This window comes from Malus sylvestris, chromosome 16 (genome assembly GCF_916048215.2).
Source record: "Malus sylvestris chromosome 16, drMalSylv7.2, whole genome shotgun sequence".
In the NCBI taxonomy this organism is placed as follows: domain Eukaryota; kingdom Viridiplantae; phylum Streptophyta; class Magnoliopsida; order Rosales; family Rosaceae; genus Malus; species Malus sylvestris.
In genome coordinates this window covers 13,089,986-13,107,795 of record NC_062275.1, presented here as the reverse complement: position 1 = coordinate 13,107,795, position 17,810 = coordinate 13,089,986, and the positions used below count along the sequence as shown (strand labels likewise).

General features: G+C 39.3%; 1 long non-coding RNA gene across 1 annotated transcript; it reads right to left on the bottom strand.

The window, feature by feature from the left end:
* Positions 1-1,312: 1,312 nt before the first annotated feature.
* On the bottom strand, positions 1,313-3,262 carry LOC126606840 (uncharacterized). Its single transcript, XR_007617389.1, has 5 exons — positions 2,571-3,262; positions 2,410-2,487; positions 2,208-2,227; positions 1,474-2,032; positions 1,313-1,417 (listed from the first exon to the last, which is right to left on the bottom strand). It is a non-coding gene; the product is annotated as an uncharacterized LOC126606840 (long non-coding RNA).
* Positions 3,263-17,810: the final 14,548 nt, after the last annotated feature.

The following is a 17,810-nucleotide window of genomic DNA, read 5'->3' as shown; positions in this document are numbered from 1 at the left end:
AACCATTACTGAGGCAAAGATAGAAGACTTCGTGTGGAAGAACATCCTTTGTAGATTCGGCATTCCCAATGCGATAGTCACTGACAATGGGCGACAGTTTGACAACAAGAAGTTCAGGTTGTTCTGCTCTAAGTTCAACATCAACTTATGATTTGCCTCTCCAGCTCATCCCCAGTCTAATGGACAAGTTGAGGCCATCAACAAAATAATCAAGCGCACTTTGAAAACCAGCTTGGACAAAGCTAAAGGCTGTTGGCCAGAATTTGTACCCCAAGTTCTTTGGTCATATCGCACTTCATATCGGACTTCAACAGGAGAAACTCCATTCTCACTTGCCTTTGGCACAGAGGCGGTTGTCCCTGTTGAGCTCGAGCAAGCAACATTCCGAGTCCAGAACTACATTCAAAGTGAAAATGACAAACAACTCACCCTCAACTTGGATTTAGTCGAGGAACACAGAAACCAAGCTCACTTGAGGAATGTCGCCTACAAGCAGCGCATCTCCAACTATTATGACTCTAGGGTCAAGCCTCGTTCTTTCAAAATAGGAGACTGGGTCTTAAAGAAAAGATTACTCTGCGACAGAGTCCCGAGTGAAGGCACACTTAGTCCAAACTGGGATGGACCGTATGAAGTCATTGGCATCAGTCGCCCTGGCTCTTACACACTTAGAAGCTCTGATGGCAAGACCATTGGCCATCCATGGAACGCTGATCACTTGAAGTACTACTACAAATAGACTCACGATGTACAAGTGTTGAGCTATAGCCGTTCGGCATCCTATGTAATGAAGGCCATTTGGCAATGAATTCAATAAAGAGGTAATTTAGCCAACTCAGCCCTCACTCTTTTACATTCATAGCAAGCGATGCCAGAACCCTTCTCAATCAGAAAGCAATCCGTCTTCCACAGTCACTACAAAACAAGCAAATGAAGACCGTGTCAAGCGCCAAAAAAAAAAAAAAAAAAAAAAAAAAAAAACAGCTTCATCCAAAAAGCTTCACCCGAAAAGCTTCACCTCCAAAGCTTCACCCACAAAGCTTCACCTAAAAAGCTTCACCCAAAAAGCTTCACCCGAAAAGCTTCACCTCCAAAGCTTCACCCACAAAGCTTCACCTAAAAAGCTTCACCCACAAAGCTTCACCTAAAAAGCTTCACCCAACAAGCTTCACCCGAAAAGCTTCACCTCCAAAGCTTCACCCACAAAGCTTCACCTAAAAAGCTTCACCCACAAAGCTTCACCAAAAAAAAAAAACTTCACCCGAAAAGCTTCACTTAAAAAAGCTTCACCTACAAAGCTTCACCTAAAAAATCTTCACCTAGAAAGCTCCCTCTACATACTTTCACCATCAAAGCTTCACCATCAAAGCTTCACCTAGAAAGCTTCATCTACAAAGCTTCACCATCAAAGCTTCACCTAGAAAGCTTCATCTACAAAGCTTCATCTACAAAGCTTCACCATCAAAGTTTCACCTAGAAAGCTTCAACACCAAAGCTTCACCTACAAAGCTTCAACACAAAACCTTGCTCCAAATAAACAAATTTTGTTCACAAAACCCAAGATGCCCTTGAACTTGTACAAAAACACTTGGGTAAACATAAACATTTTTTGTTTTACACCCACAAGGGCCCAAAATTTTCCTTCTTATTTATTCACTTATATATGTTCCCAAACATATTATAATAGATCCAACAACAAGCCAAAGTCCCAAGTTTCATAATGGACAAAATTACAAGCAATTCATCAATAATGAAGGTGCTACAAAAATTGGAATCTGCCCCAAAATAGAAATCCAACCCAAGAGACTTTTTCTCTCTCTCCCTCTTCCGCCTCCTTTCATCTATCAAATTTCTGCAACCTCTGCTCTTCTCCAATGGAGCTGAATTTTGGACACCCTATAGTTCTTGAGCATATGAACAACTTTCAAGAAGGAACCATTTCTGTTTGAGCGACGGAAATTAAAGTGTTGAAGCTCCAAACATGATAGTCGGCTTCTTGCAGATTTCGAAGCTGTTGTGATGTTTCGAAGATCTGGAAATATTTAACCGTTAGTTCATCCGGAATTTTTGATATGTTATGAAAGAGTTGATGAGGAACAACTTCAATGAAGAAAGCATACCGATCTGAACAAGAGAAAATGGAGTTTCGAAGCTCACAACAAATCTGACGGGTTGACAGAAAAATAATAACCAGTCATTCATCATACCTGGATTTCTGGAGTTATAACTGCTCCGAGGGATCTCAAATTTGGATATGTTGTAGTTCACGAGCTGAGGAACAACTTCAATGAAGAAAGCATACCGATCTGAACAAGAGAAAATGGAGTTTCGAAGCTCACAACAAATCTGACGGGTTGACAGAAAAATAATAACCAGTCATTCATCATACCTGGATTTCTGGAGTCATACTGCTCCGAGGGATCTCAAATTTGGATATGTTGTAGTTCACAAGCTGAGGAACAACTTCAATGAAGAAAGCATGCTGATCTGAGCAAGAGAAAATAGAGTTTCAAAGCTCACAACAAATCTGACGGGTTGACAGACAAATGATAAACAGTCACTCATCATACCTGGATTTTTGGAGTTATACTGCTCCGAGGGACCTCAAATTTGGATATGTTGTAGTTCACAAGTTATGGAACAACTTCGATGAAGAAAGTATGTTGATCTGAACAAGAGAAAATGGAGTTTCGAAGCTCACAACAAGTCTGACGGATTAACAGAACATTGATGAACAGTTACTCATCATACTTGAATTTCTGAAGTTGTACTACTCCGATGGATCTCAAATTTGGATATGTTGTAGTTCACAAGATAAGGAAAAACTTTCATGAAGACGACTTTGCAATCTGAGATATAGAGAAAGGTGTTATCTTGCATCCACTCAGGCTGATTAGTGGAAACGAAAAGCAATTCCACCAAAGAAAAGATGAAAAAGAGAGAAAAGCTACTAATTGCACTTGATCTTGTCTAGTCAATAGCATGCAGCATCAAACACACAAAAGTTGGAAATATTTTTAGATAAAGCATATACGAATGTGTGACATCGAAACAAGAATTCGTTACTTTGACAAATTAGTAACACGCGAGACACCTCATTCGGCAACTCTCTTCGCCTGAAGACTTGGGGGACTCCCACCATATGCTACTGCACCTTAATACTCGGCAGTCTCACAACCACTCAGTGACTTGGATTTTTCAAGTCTCCAACCGAGAAGTTTTCCTCACTCGGGAAATTAAGGGAACACTACCTCAAACTACATGCTTCACTCATAAAGCTTCAACAATACAGGTTTCAACAAAAGCAAAAATTCAAAGAACTTTATGAAGAAGGCTTTGGTGTATTTAACACAATATGTTGAAATGAAGCAAAGCTTATTTATTAATATTTTCGATAAGCCACAAATATGTACATATACATGAGTCAAAATAAACAAACAAAAGGGAGCCTTCACAAAGGTTGCTTAGGGGAAGTCTCAGCAGTCGGTAGAGCCCCAGAAAGAGAAAGCACCGGAGGGTGGTTATCCGGAGCCTCAGTACTTGACAAAACCCCAGAAGGAGGAGGCATTGGAGGTTCATCATTTGAAGCTTCATTACCAGGTACAACCCTAGAGGACGAAGGCAATAAATGCCTTTGGAACAAACCCACAAACCGCTGATGATCAAGTAAAACCTTACCATCAGATTCCTTCATCTGGTCAAGCTTCCTCTTCATGTTTGTAGCATAGTCATGGGCGAGCCGGTGCAACTGCTTATTCTCATGCTTGAGCCCTCTAATCTCCTGTTTGAGACTCATCACTTCAGCAGCCAATGATTCAACTTGGCGGGTTCTAGCAAATAGGCGTTGGGCCATATTAGACACAGAACCTGCACACTGAACACTAAGAGCCAGAGAGTCCTTAACAGCCAACTCATCAGACCGTTTGGAAAGTAGTCTATTATCTTTGGGAGTGAGAAGGTTCCTGGCCACCACTGCAGCGGTCATATCATTCTTCATCACAGAATCCCCAACGGTAAGAGGACCAGTAGGGGATATGAAGGATGGGCGCCATATGTTGTCTGGAGAAGGCGTGGCTGTCTCTTCTCCAAGGTTCAAGTCAAAACGACGGTCGGAGGGTCCAGACATTTTCAAATGTGTTGAAGAAGGAAGAGGTCAGACAAATCAAGATCTTAGAAGTGCAAGAAATGAGCTTCTACTGGTAGAGATTCAAGTGTGCTGTGGAACTTAATGCCAGCCTCTATAAAAATCTGCACTCGACGGAGCTTCAGAAATCGAAGAGGCGTTTGCTTTCTCAAAAGCTGGGCTGCTCAGAGACCACGAGGGCCGATCTCAGAAATCGAAGAGGCGTTTGCTTTCTCAAAAGCTGGGCTACTCAGAGACCACGAGGGCCGATCTCAGAAATCGAAGAGGCGTTTGCTTTCTCAAAAGCTGGGCTGCTCAGAGACCACGAGGGCCGATCTTAGAAATCGAAGAAGCACCTGCTTTTTCAGCCTCGTCAGCACCTGTCACATGCACACTCAGCTTTGCGGAAATTACGGGCAATCTGTCGAAGATTTCTGGTGAAGTAGAAAGCACGTGAATCTTACTGTTCAATCACCTCTCTCCATATGCACCATCAACTCCTCGGGTACCACATATAACTTTGTCAAAGATCTCTGACAAAGTTTAGGCACCAGAATTTCGAAGTTTCAGCTACCCTACTATTACCCATAAGGGTAAAGGAACAACACCACTGCTTGACAACTGGAAAGTCCCTATGTGTGTCGACCTCCGGGTTTTGCGGCAAGACAGGTTGGCAAGAACGTCCAACCTTTACTCACATTCGAGAAAAGACTCCCAACATAATTACTTTCTAAAAAACCGGAGTAGCACCGCTTTCCGAATCTCGAGAGTCAGATCCTCGACGGGATTGCTTGTTCGAAAACCGAAGAGGCACAACTCTCAGAACTTCGAGAGCCAGATTTCCTTAGATAAAGCTTGTCTGTAATCTTCACACGTAACATCAGCTTTCCAGATACCACATACCACTTTTTCAAAGTGCTCTGACAAAATTAAAACACGTGAAGCTGGCAGCTCCCACTACATTGCTGTGACCAAGAAGGGTAAAGGAATAGCATTACTACTTGTTATTGGGAAATCCCTATATACATTGACCTCCCTCCTCAACGGACAGGCAAACCTGCAAAAATGCTCAACCCTTTCTCGCATTCGAAAAGGCACCATCAACATAACCTCTCGAAATACTCAGCTTTATTTCCCCCCGATAATACCTCAGCAAATAAGCCACACCAAGAACAAGAGTATCTCATATCATCAGGGTCGAAAGCAAGAGTATCCCATATCATGCTTTCTCCATGTCTTTGTCTTTGTCCTTGTCCACACCTGCAGGACAAGGAGAAAGAGAGCAGTCAGTCGGAACCTGAAATCAAACCTCCAATTTGGAACTGACTGCCTGGAGCCTTTGCCTGGTTGCTTACTTAGCATTGCTCTCGAGTACTCATCCTCAACTGCTGTCAAGGTCACGAATTCCACCGGCAAATACCTCATGACAGTTGATCAGATATTGGCTCTTTACACTGAAGCTGCCAAGCGTGGATGAGTCACTATGAAGGAATGTTCTGAAGGACCATTTAAATGCAAAGGTTGCACACCACTTCTGCCATGCAAAAGATTGAAGCAGAAGGTTCAACAGTGAGCTGAAACAGATCACTACAGCACGACAGCTTTCCATACCACATTCATTATTCCGTCAACAGCAAAAGTATCCCATATCATCAAGGTCGAACGTACTCTAGATTTGATGGACTTGTTTTGACCCTCAAATTTTTGAGTTGGCCTTATACTCTGAAGGGCACCAGAAAACCCTCCAGCACAGTTCAAGAATAAGCCTGTGGAAAGTTACTTCTTCAAAAGCAAAAGTATCTCATATCATCTCTTATCCATTTGCTTCTCCTTATCCTGGCAGTTGAATGAGAGACAAGGAGAAGGAGAACAATCAACCGGAAGCCGAAGTCAAACCTCTGATCCTGGGTTGCTTACTTGGAAGTTTGACTGCTTACCTTGTCTGTCACCTCTTTCGGCAGATCTCCTAACTCGGCGACTTGAGGGACTCCTACTATAGGGTTTGTATCACACTTGACTAAGCCCGAAACTACAACTAAGCTTCAAGTGAAATTGATACATTACCTTGTGCGTCAACATCAGCTAAATACACCATTCCCGGATGGAGGAAAAGTACTTCCAGAGAAGGGCAGATGAAGATCAGACCACACTTCGGTACTTAGAATTTTCGTGATTACTCAAGGGATTGGATCTTGCAAGTCCCCAACCGAGGAGTTTCCCTCACTCGGGAACTTAGGGGAGCACTGTTTGTACCATACTTGACCAATCCCGAAACTACCGAGCACCGGCCAACGCTATACTGTCAAGGACCCAGAAGAGTTCCCCTCCGACCAGGAGGCCAATCACTACTCGACACGTGTCAAGATTAGAAGCCAATCAGAGCGCAGCACGTGTCAACATCAAGAACCAATCATAACATGACACATGTCAATGTGACAAAGCTACAAGTTTTTCTATAAATAGGGGTCATTCCCCCACAATATTTCCTAATGCCATTTGTGTTAAATCATTCACAAGAACTCACTAAATTGAGAGCTTGATCCTTTGTACTTGTGTAAGCCCTTCACTACTAATAAGAACTCCTCTACTCCGTGGACGTAGCCAATCTGGGTGAACCACGTACATCCTGTGTTTGCTTCTCTGTCTCTATTCATTTACGTACTTATCCTCACTAGTGACCGAAGCAACCAAGCGAAGGTCACAAAACCTGACACTTTCTGTTGTACCAAAGTCTTCGCTGATTTTGTGCATCAACTAGGGGATTATTACATTTTAATCATTCTTTTTATGATTAATTTATTATTTTATTGAATTGATATACATGTTATTGATTCAATTTAATTTTTCTGTGTTGAACGTGATACAACGCATTGGAGATGCAATTCTAGCTTTCCAAAAGGAATCTTCTACAAATTCAAAGGCTTTTGTTGATTTCTGCCAATCAGGTACGCTTAAATAAAGCAAGATATTTGAAATGACCTTGTAGCATGAAAACATTCCCCATGATACATGAACCCCCCTATGTTTATATTTTCCTTACAATATTTATTGTATATGTTCATATATTTGTCAATATATCTATTTGTTTCATGCATAACGCAATTATATTTGCTATGTGAAATATGTGAGTCAAAGTATAGAATTGGAATAAATTATAAGCAATTAGGGTTTTTCAAACCCTAGATGTTGAAAAATAAAACAAAATATTAATTTAGGGAAGTTGCGATTAAGCCGCCGCTCCCAGCCACGCCAAGCCTGTAGCTTGAGCCAGTGACACGGACGACTTCAGTCCTACATCAGCAGCCCCTGTTTGGATTTGTTGCGCTTGTATTGGACCAGGCCTGATTGCCTGAGTTTTTCATCTTGGGCTTCCCGCCCATGTCTCAGTGCGTCGTTGGGTTTCTGGCGCAAAACCAAAACTAGCAAATGCTAGGTTTATTTTGAGCCTCTGCCCACCAATCAGCAACCTTCGAGCCTCTGGACTTCGCTCCTACATTTCGGCCTGCCTCCAGCTGCTTTCTGTGTTGCTGGGCCCGTTTATTCCCCTTGGCCCACTTCATGCTGCAATTGCAGCTTGCCTACTTGCATGGGATGCCCCGTGCAGCCATGATCATCAATCATTTGCTAGGTTGCCTTTTGTTCTCGGCCCAAAGCCAATTTTTTACTTGTTTTTTTCTTTTCAGCCCATATTTTTGGCAGTATTCTAAAAATCGGCCGAGGTGGCCACCTATGTGCTGGGCGGTGAAGTGCCGACCCGATTGGGTGCCAAACGGTTGACAAAATCGGAGAGTTGTTAGGCGCCCGCGTGGGCGCTCCTAGGCGTTCCTAGGCGGCCTGGCGGTGGTGCTAAGTGGTTCTCCCTTTTGCCTTCCACATTCGGTGGCACCAAGTAATCGCAGATTCGTCGAGAAATCTGATGAGGGAAGGAGAGAGAGAGAGAGAGAGAGAGAGAGAGAGAGAGAGAGAGAGAGAGAGAGAGAGAGATAGGGAGAATGAGAGAGGGAGAGAGATTGTGCAAAGAGGGATGGAGGTTGAAATGGATTATTTGCTGAAGAAAAGGGATAGAAGAGAGAGTGCATATGAGATTTGAGAGAAAAATGAGGGTGCGGCTAATGTTTTGCTAGGGTTGGTAGGGGTTTTTTATTATAAAAGTTGTTGACAATTATATCAGGCCCAACATCTTTTTTAAAGAATAAGGCCCAACAATAAGTAATAACTTAAATTTAATGGTCTTAACAATAACCCTAATTTATATAATGTCCATATTTTATGATAAATATTTATTTTTGTATGTTTTGTATTTTATTTTATTTTTATCAAATTTTATATACAAGCATGGTTTTTTAAGTGTAAACATGCACTCATTTTTATATTATATAACAAATTTATTTAAAAAATGCAAATCCGCCTAGCTCGCCTAGGCGCCAGCTCGCCGCCTGACTAGCGCCTAACATCTTTTAGAACCATGATTTTGGTGCACTACTCACGGCACCCAAGCCCAATGTTATTGGGCTACGACTTTTTGAATCTAATGTTAATTTTTGGCATTTTATATAATTTTAACCCGAATGTTATAATTATTTTTGTTTCTACAATCGATCCCATTTGGTCCCAATTTATTGAATTATTTAAAAGTGACCTGCAGTCTATTAATCTGATAATGAATCCAAAATTATTGGCCTGAAGCCCACTGTTGGACATTAACGATTCAATAATTTATTTTTATACTTTGAACCGTTGACATACTTTTGTAGTAACGAAGCTCTCACACTTGAGTTCTCGAAGAACCTCAAATCCACTACACTTAAAATCAACATATTGCATTCTGTGTTCTTGCAGGAACCTCTCTTTTATGAACTAACCATTCATAAACTAAATTGAACCTGTAGTTTCAAATTTAGTGCCTTTAAAACCCGAAGATTTCATAAAACAATAGACCCATGAAAACCCAACGTTTTTCATGAAAACCATGTCTTAGAACTCGAATGTTCTAACTTTGATGCTTATGGATGATTCATTCCCATAACATCAATCACACTATTGTTCCCTCCAATTCAATGGATTGCCGAACTGTCACAAGTTCGATTTCCCTTATTTGGACATTTCTAATAGAAACCATTTTCTATATGGGTACAAGATGTGAATCTCCACTTGACTATTAAGAAGCTGAGAAACCATTGTAGCCAACAATGGCACGAAATAGCTGAATAAGCCTCCGCCATGATCTTCATTCGAAGACTTATGCCCGAAGCATTACAGATTGAAATACCTCCCGAACAAGGATTCCATGGCTCTTTGGCTCGCTCCGATGGACCGTTTAATCATGGAGGACATTGTCTGAAGCAAACCATGATTACGTCCATGAATGAGTATAATTCTGAAGTTTATAAATCCGATCGAATTTTGATAAGAGAATACTTTTCTCGTCCTTCCATTTTTCTAACTCACCTCTGAAGCAACAGTGTAGAAAGCGGAAGTTTACCAAATTCTCAGATCTGATTACTACCACAAATATATGGTAGAATCAGGGTCTGCCAAGGTGTGGCATCATGCTCGAAGTGTGATCCTTGGCACCTAAGACAAGAATAAGGGATAATATTCCTAAACATTAACCCTGTAGAATCTACTTTTGTCTTGATGGAATAGATCATTCGTTATGCATATATTTATGCCCCTACCAATGTTGTTAAGGAGTACCATTCTAGTAGTCAATATGTGAGACTAATTTTGCTTCACCGAATATCGTTTGAAGAGCAGAATGTTGACATGGATGGCTTTCTTAGTTGTATTCCCTTAGTAAACCATTTACTTTGTGAACATTTTTCCATGTTCTTGGATTCAAGTTTGGTGTATGTTTTACTTATGGATAATCTTATTTATATTGTCCTCAAATATGAGTTAATTGAATCATGTTTCTTAATACATGTGACCGATTTAATTAAACACGTGATTAGGTAGGAATGTGGGAAAGTTAGTTGTCTGGATGAATGTGTACTACGCACATTAACTTTACACCTAAATCACACCTCTAAACATGACTTCAGGTCTATCCAACCTGATGAAGAGCATTGGCATGCTCCTCGTTGTATGAATGGTACTAAATTACCATTTAAGGGACCTTAAATTCTCCATGTCATTGAATTTTAAGGATATTCGAGAGAACAATGATCATAAATGAACCACTGAAGAAAATAAAGTGAAATATCTTTGCACCACCTCAAAAAATGAGCCTGAAGCTTTGATTTTGGGCCAATGGGTTGTCTCCTAACTAGAAACACACCACATGTGGCCGGCCTGGAGCCTGGTGATTGAGTAATTTACTTGCTTTGGCATGACCTTTTGGGACATTTAGGTTGAACAATGATGCTAAAACGCATCTCCGTACCCGAAGTAAGGATCTTGTGCCTACAAGCACACTTTGCCAAACCTGCTCATTAGGGAAATTGATTTTTCTAAATCATCTCTCGCAAAGATACAAAATCACCCTTTTTCACAGTGGATTCAAGGGAATATATATGGACTAATCCAACCCAAATGCGGACCGTATAAATACTTATGGTTTTGGTTGATGAATCGACAAACTGATCACATGTTTATCCACACAAATTACTGCTAAACCTCATGGCCGATTAAAGGCTCACCACCCTACTTATCCCTTAAGGTCCGGGACTCTAGATAATGCCAGAAAGTTTATATCGACGATTTTCGATAAAGTATTGCATGTATTTTGGTTTTATAATTGAACATCTAATTCCCATGTTCACCCCAAATAGCATCGCCAAGCGATTATAAAGCACAATTTAAATGATCGCCCGAATTTTCGTAAACGTACCAAGTTTTCGGTTTCTGCCTAGGGCTATGCAATCTTGTACGTAGTTATGTTAGTCCGCCTTGAGGCCTATTTCCACCCAACCTATATGACGTTATAGTTGGTTACTGGGTACAAACCTGACGATTTTTGTATTTACGCATTTGGGTGTGCATTCCATGTGCCAAATTGCGCCGTCGTAATGTACCAACTTGGGTCCTCAAAGAAGGATGTGAATATTTATCAATTATGATTCTCGTTTGCACTAGCTCTCTTCGAGCTCTTTACTGCTCATTTACGGGTTATCACTTCAATGAGACAGTTTTTCCGCCGTTAGGGGGAGATAAAAACGTCAACGTTCCTGTAGAACGGCCCGAATTTACGTGGATGATGCCCACTATGTCTCATCTCGATCCCCATACCGCACAAGTGTGATAAATTCTAACTTTCATAATGTTGCTCCAGACGCATTCCTCTGATCTAGCTAAAGTGACAAAATCATATACCAGCTGCAAACATGCCTCCAATGATAGACGTCGAGTCAACATCCTTGGAGGGTGTGCCACCCTTGTTAGACGGTTTGGACACCCATGTTGGACGGTCCGATACACCAGCGGATAACCAATCAATCTGTCTGGGCCTGGAGCACAACAGATCACTCGGTTCGTAGGATTCACTTCCTTAGAAGAAGAAGACACGGCACAATAATGAATCTATACTTGATTGTTGTCTCAAATCATTTCCATCTCATAAGATTAATCTGGATTACCCCCGAGGCTTGAAGTTCTTGGTCCAGTACACTAGTTTGGATTAGCTAAATGGAATTGAAATGAGATTACTATTAATGATGTTTTCATTTATATGGTAGCTACAGACATAAATGAAAAGTGAAGATATCGAACCGTGTTCCATTGATTAAGTGACAACGTAGAACTGATTGGACAACTAAAGTTACAATCCAAGTCAAATTCCTTACCAAAGTGTGTATTGGACCTGTCGTTCCTACACTGCCCAAGGTAACCCTGTTATTTTACAAGTGGGAAAGGAAGCGTTATGAGGTGAATGAAATAGTGCAATATGATGCACGTCTTACGATGCAAAATTTTTCTCAAACGTCATGTGATTGATAGTAGCATTATGAAATGTGGTTAGTGTTTTCTCCATGGGGATATAAATACGGAGATTTACATGTAAGTTCCCAAAGAAATACATGGACTGGTTCAAATAGTTCCAAACCATGGAAAACCATCTTAACTTGTTTAAAGGCGTTCACTTACAATCCGACGGATATGGTATACCCGTCTAAGTGATTATTTAATCAGTCAGGGATGAATTATGTCATTGCGTGTTAAACTATGAAGTCTTATTCCAAATTGCTAGAGGTACAGTTTATGTTGTTGACACGAATCTCACTAAGACTCCGGAAGAGCTTGAGGAAACTACCTCGCACCTGAAGATGGAATTTGAGATGAAGGATATTAGGAAAATTCGTCTATGCTTTGATCTGAAGTTCAAGCGTTGTTCTGACGGTATTCTGGTCTACCAGTCGAACTACACCCCGAATGTGTTACTTCTGAGTATACCTTTGATCGTCCATACGTTATATACAAATGAGACCCTTGAAGAGGTTATGGAATCCGAAATTCCATATCTAAGTTCAACTTTGCGCTTCGTTGTACTTAGCTCATTGTATTTAGACAAGACATCTCATTCGTTATTGATCTTGGTAAAGATGTAGCACCGCACCTACACGGATCCACTGAATTGGCATTAAAGACGTACCTTGTACCCTGAAGGTACTACAAGGGTAAATCCCAATGCATCTCAAGCGGATCCAACCCCCCTGATCCTCAAAATTGTGTTTGCCTTGTTTGTTATGCTGACACTGGTTACTTATCAAACCCGCACAAGGCAAAATTTTCGAATGGTTATGTCTTTACCCTTAGGAATATCACAATATCTTGGAGGTCCACGATATGACCATTAGTTGGGAAACCCTCGAATCGTTCCAAGACTCATCTCACTTCGCTACGCCACAAGTGAGACATGGTTAGGAGTTCTTGTTGAGCATTTCGAAGTACTTGCTATTTTTCATCTATCGTTGAGTCCCAACGAAGATCCATGAAGATTATGTCGTATGTATCCACCCGACCAAGACACGATACATCAACGAAGTCAACACCAAGACATATTGCGTCTACATCTACATCAGCAAAGCATCAAGAGATTGAAGTCATGCAAGCAAATCCCAGACAACCTTGCCGACCTCTACACGACGTCACTGCCGAAGTCAACCTTCCAGAAGCTTGTCTGAGGAATTGGTATGCCTAACTATTCATATGCAATGCTTGTAGTTCTCATTTGGAAGTTATGTCAAACTCAAGGGGAGTATCCAGAAGTATACTCACTTGATCTTAATGTACTTTTTTCCCCTACGATTATGAGCATTTTTCCCACTGGGTTTTTGCTACCTAACTAGGTTTTACCGAGGCACCCATCCTTAGCTGATCATACCATTGTGAGCTCTTTTACTTGAGTCCAAAGGGTTAATGCAACTTCTCACTTTTTTCCTTAGCCTATGGGTTTTTCTCCCACCTTGGGTTTTACCATAGCAAGGTTTTGTGAGTTTTACTTTTTTTTATGCATTCTTCCATTGATATGAGACTCACATTTGCTCATTGTGTCGACAACTTCATCAACTGTACTTGCTTCATCACTAAAGACCTGATGCGCCATTTACTTGAGTATTTACACACTCAAGAAGGAGTGTTGCAGTCTTATTAGATTAGGAATGTGATTGTGTAAATCCTAGTATATCTTGGAATATCTCTTATATTCCTATTAGGAGTAGATTACCTATTAAATGTTGTAATTCTAAAAGGGAAAGGAATTAACATTCTCTACTACTATAAATAAAAGCACAATGAGGGTGGAATAACACACACCCACAATTACACATCTCTCTTTCTCTCTACTATTACCGCACATTTCTCTCTCTCTATGACCTTCATAATCATTCAGTAAATTATGCCTATAACAAATTCAATATAATTGTACTTAATTTTGTGAATTTTCTAATTTGGACTTCTTCGTATAATTTTTAACATAAAGAAACTAATTATTTTAAACTAATAACACATTGTTACGTGCGGTTTAAATTTTTCACATTGCAAACAACATGTTAAAACACAAACATCGATCAAAGTAGGACATGTAATACGTTCGAGATTATTTAAAGGAAAACTAATGAAAAGGGCTTGAAAACTTTGAGTTTTAACTATAAGGACAAAATAAATGGTAAAGTGAATAGTACCAGGATTGACTTTTTAGTGTAAAAATTTAATTTTTTATTAAAATAAACAGTACCAGAAACTTTTCGTTAAAGTTCTTATTGTTTAAACTATCATACAAGACATTACTTCTTCGTTTGGTGGAAGTGGGAAACATATCTACCAAGGGAGATTCATTAAATTAGAGGTCCCCCTATTGTGAAGTTGACAAATCATAGATAAGCATGGACAGCTGATAAATTTTGTTAGTCGGGCTCGAGACAGTCAGCCGCGCTCCACTATTCACGTTATGGGGATATGGATCCCACCTCGCTCGATCGGCGTTAATCTCATATCTGTAGCTGGATATCACCTGCACACGTGAATCCATGCACGACTGGTCTTATATCTATCTAATTAGTTAGGGTTCCTTCTGCGTTTGGTCAACAGACATTGAGCTTTCCGTGCTTTTACTACGTGTGGTCACTAATAATAGGGTTTCTTAGTACAAATTACCGTACGTTTACAGTTTAAGTGTTTGCAGATTTATAGTTTTACGTATGGTTGAAAGCTCTGTTACATTTGAAGTTTTTAGTCTAATAAAAAAATTAGGAGTCATTCGGTAATCACTTCGTTTTTCGTTTTGCATTTTTATTTTGGGTAGTGCTATCTATGTATCTATTTTTACTTTTCACACATTCCTCTCAATTTATGATCATCTAATCGAATGAACTGAAGAAGATCAATGACCAAAATTTAACAAGAGTGTGTAGGAGGTAAAAATGAGTGTGTGAATAGCATTCTCCTTATTTTCAATTGTTTTAAGCAAAAACCTATTTGATAACCGTTTTTCATTAATGATATCTAGCTACTTTCGTGAGCTTTCAAAACTTAGGTTTGTTTTTGTTTTCATTTTTCTTTTTAAAAAAAAAATTGAGAACCTGTTTTTAGTTTTCAGAAAAATGGTAGTTTGAATTAGCCATTGCATTACTGCCCCAACCTTTTCTGTTTTATGAATTCTTCGTTCCACAAGGTTAATTAGAATCGGTGGCATTCGTGTTGGACAATTGTCGTTTATAAATTTTGAGCTTAAAGTTTGTTAAACTAAGTGAAGCCTGAATAACACTAAATTGATGAACATGGATGGTTAATGTACCTCCTTGCGAAGAAATGAATCATTTGAACCCTATTATAATTAGCAAAGTAATTAACAAAACATTTTGGTAGCAACTGTAGGATTGATGGAAACCTGGCATAGGGTTCTTCGCTGTGACTGTCTGGTGCAAGTGCAATTTAGTTGGACTTTTTCATAGTTTATTTCCCACGTACACATCGGCCACGGTGATTGCCGACACATAAAAACAGATGATGCATTTGCCCTTGTTATGAAATATGAATACGTTTTGGAGCCACGTACACTCAAACCCACATGACAATGATCACATGATTTATAGAGAAGCTTGAGAGGGTACGCATTGTACACTGCCAAACCGGCTTCATCTTGTATTTTTTTAATATTCCGTCAATACATGGTAGGGTTGTCTAATAAGAACATTTTCGCACCGTGAGAAACACCAAACTCTATTCACGTATTTTTCAAATATATCCCGTGAGTTTTGATAGAATATGATAACTAGGACATTTGCATACTCGTGTGAGTCCTCGATCAGACCACCTAAGTTGTTCGGCCGGCTCACTCACGAAAACAGCGGGCCTGGTTGTGTATCATGTTCCTTGCACCCAAAAGTTGACGTACTCAAGAGTGTGTTCCCGCATGCTGTTGAGTTGGAGAAATATTTCAGTATGCCGGAAATACGGTCTAACACATCAAGTTTTACGGTTAGAAAATTTCTTTTTTCAAGTATACAACCAGTTGTACTATGACTATCGCACCGTGCTACTGACACATTGAAAAATTTATTGTTAAACTGAAGAAAGATTTTGTCTTTATCTTTTTATCTTTTTTGCTTTTCCCTTTAGACTAGTGGACTTGACTAAGTACTGGTTTGGTACTGAAGTGTTTTTATAAAAGTGAGTATTAAAAAAAGTTGAGTTCAAAAAGGTGTTTGGTAAACATTTAAAAACAGCTTATTTTCACAGTTTTTTGTGAAAAAAACTGAAAAACGAGAAGCAGCAAAAGTGAGCTTATTCTCATAACACAGCAGAAACAGTTTTTTTTCAAAACACAGCAATACCAAAGCAGCCCTAAAGTGGTCATAGGATGGCAATAATATTTTGTAACAAATAAGACAAAACCTTTATCGTTATAACATGACTTTAAGGGGACCATATATTATATAGAAAAGCTTATAAATTTATTTTATTAAATAATGTTTGTTTAAGTTAAAGTGGTACAGCTGAGCTGAGCATATGCATAAATGCCTTTTTTCTCGAAGGCATGCATGTCACTCACTTCATACACTCAGATTTGGATCCTCTCGGAGGTAATTGGTTGGGATCCTCCTGACCGGTATCTGTGGACTATTAGATTTTTATCCAACGATTACAATTATTATAACTTTTAAAAGGCACCCTATTTGTAGCTGTTGGATAAAAATCCAATGGCCCATAGACACCGGTCAGAAAGATCCCGACCAATTGCCTCGGAGAGGATCCAAATCCCATACACTCGGCAGTCTTGGCCCATTCCTTCTTTTATTTTGAATTCTGAGATTGTATAACAAGGAAAGGGATCCAAATCCCTTCCTCCTAATTCACCAAATTTGAGAATCTTGATCATTAAAATTTGATCTAATGGCTACAAAAAGGGTCCCACTTTAAAACTTGTAATAATTTTAACCGTTGGATCAAATTTTAATAGCCCGGATCTCCGAACTTAATGGATTAGGAGGAAATGATCTGAAGATGATCCATTTCCGTATAACAACTCAAATTACAGGATTTGAATTCCATCCAGATTCTAGGAATTTTCACAAAAAGAGATCCTCTTCCAAAATTACACAAAGAAATGGTAAATATAGCAGAAATTTTAATGAAACTGAAAGTCCAAAATATTTAACTAGATGCAAAATTGAATTTTAAATAACAATTAGGGTTCCCAGCGTAAAGTTTGTAGATAACAAATGATGAATATTTTTAGAATACTTTTAACGTTGTTGGACTTGACGGGGCGATAACATGACTTTCTTTCAATGTTATTAGCAAGCACTACTTTGTGTGTGTGAATAATTTTTTTAATAAATGCATATTTTTTTCTATACTATTATTAAGAGAAGCCTCATTGTCAACTTTTTTCCCCTTTTTCTTAATAAGTGCATTTTTTTTCTATACTATTATCAAAAAAACATCCTTGTCAACTTTTCCCATTTTTTCCTATTTTGTCCTCCTTATGTAAATATTGTGAATCAAAAGTGTTATTAAGAGAAGCCTCATTGTCAACTTTTTTCCCCATTTTTTCCTATTTTGTCCTCCTTATATAAATATTGTGTATCAAAAGTGAAGGAAAAATTGGAAAAATAAGTATATGATTGTCATTTTCTCAAAAAAAAAAAAAGTAAAATAGGAAAAATAGGGATATGATTGTTATTTTGTCAAAAGGTACAAAATTACTATTTTACCCTCCTTTTTGTCAACATTGTGTATCAAAAGT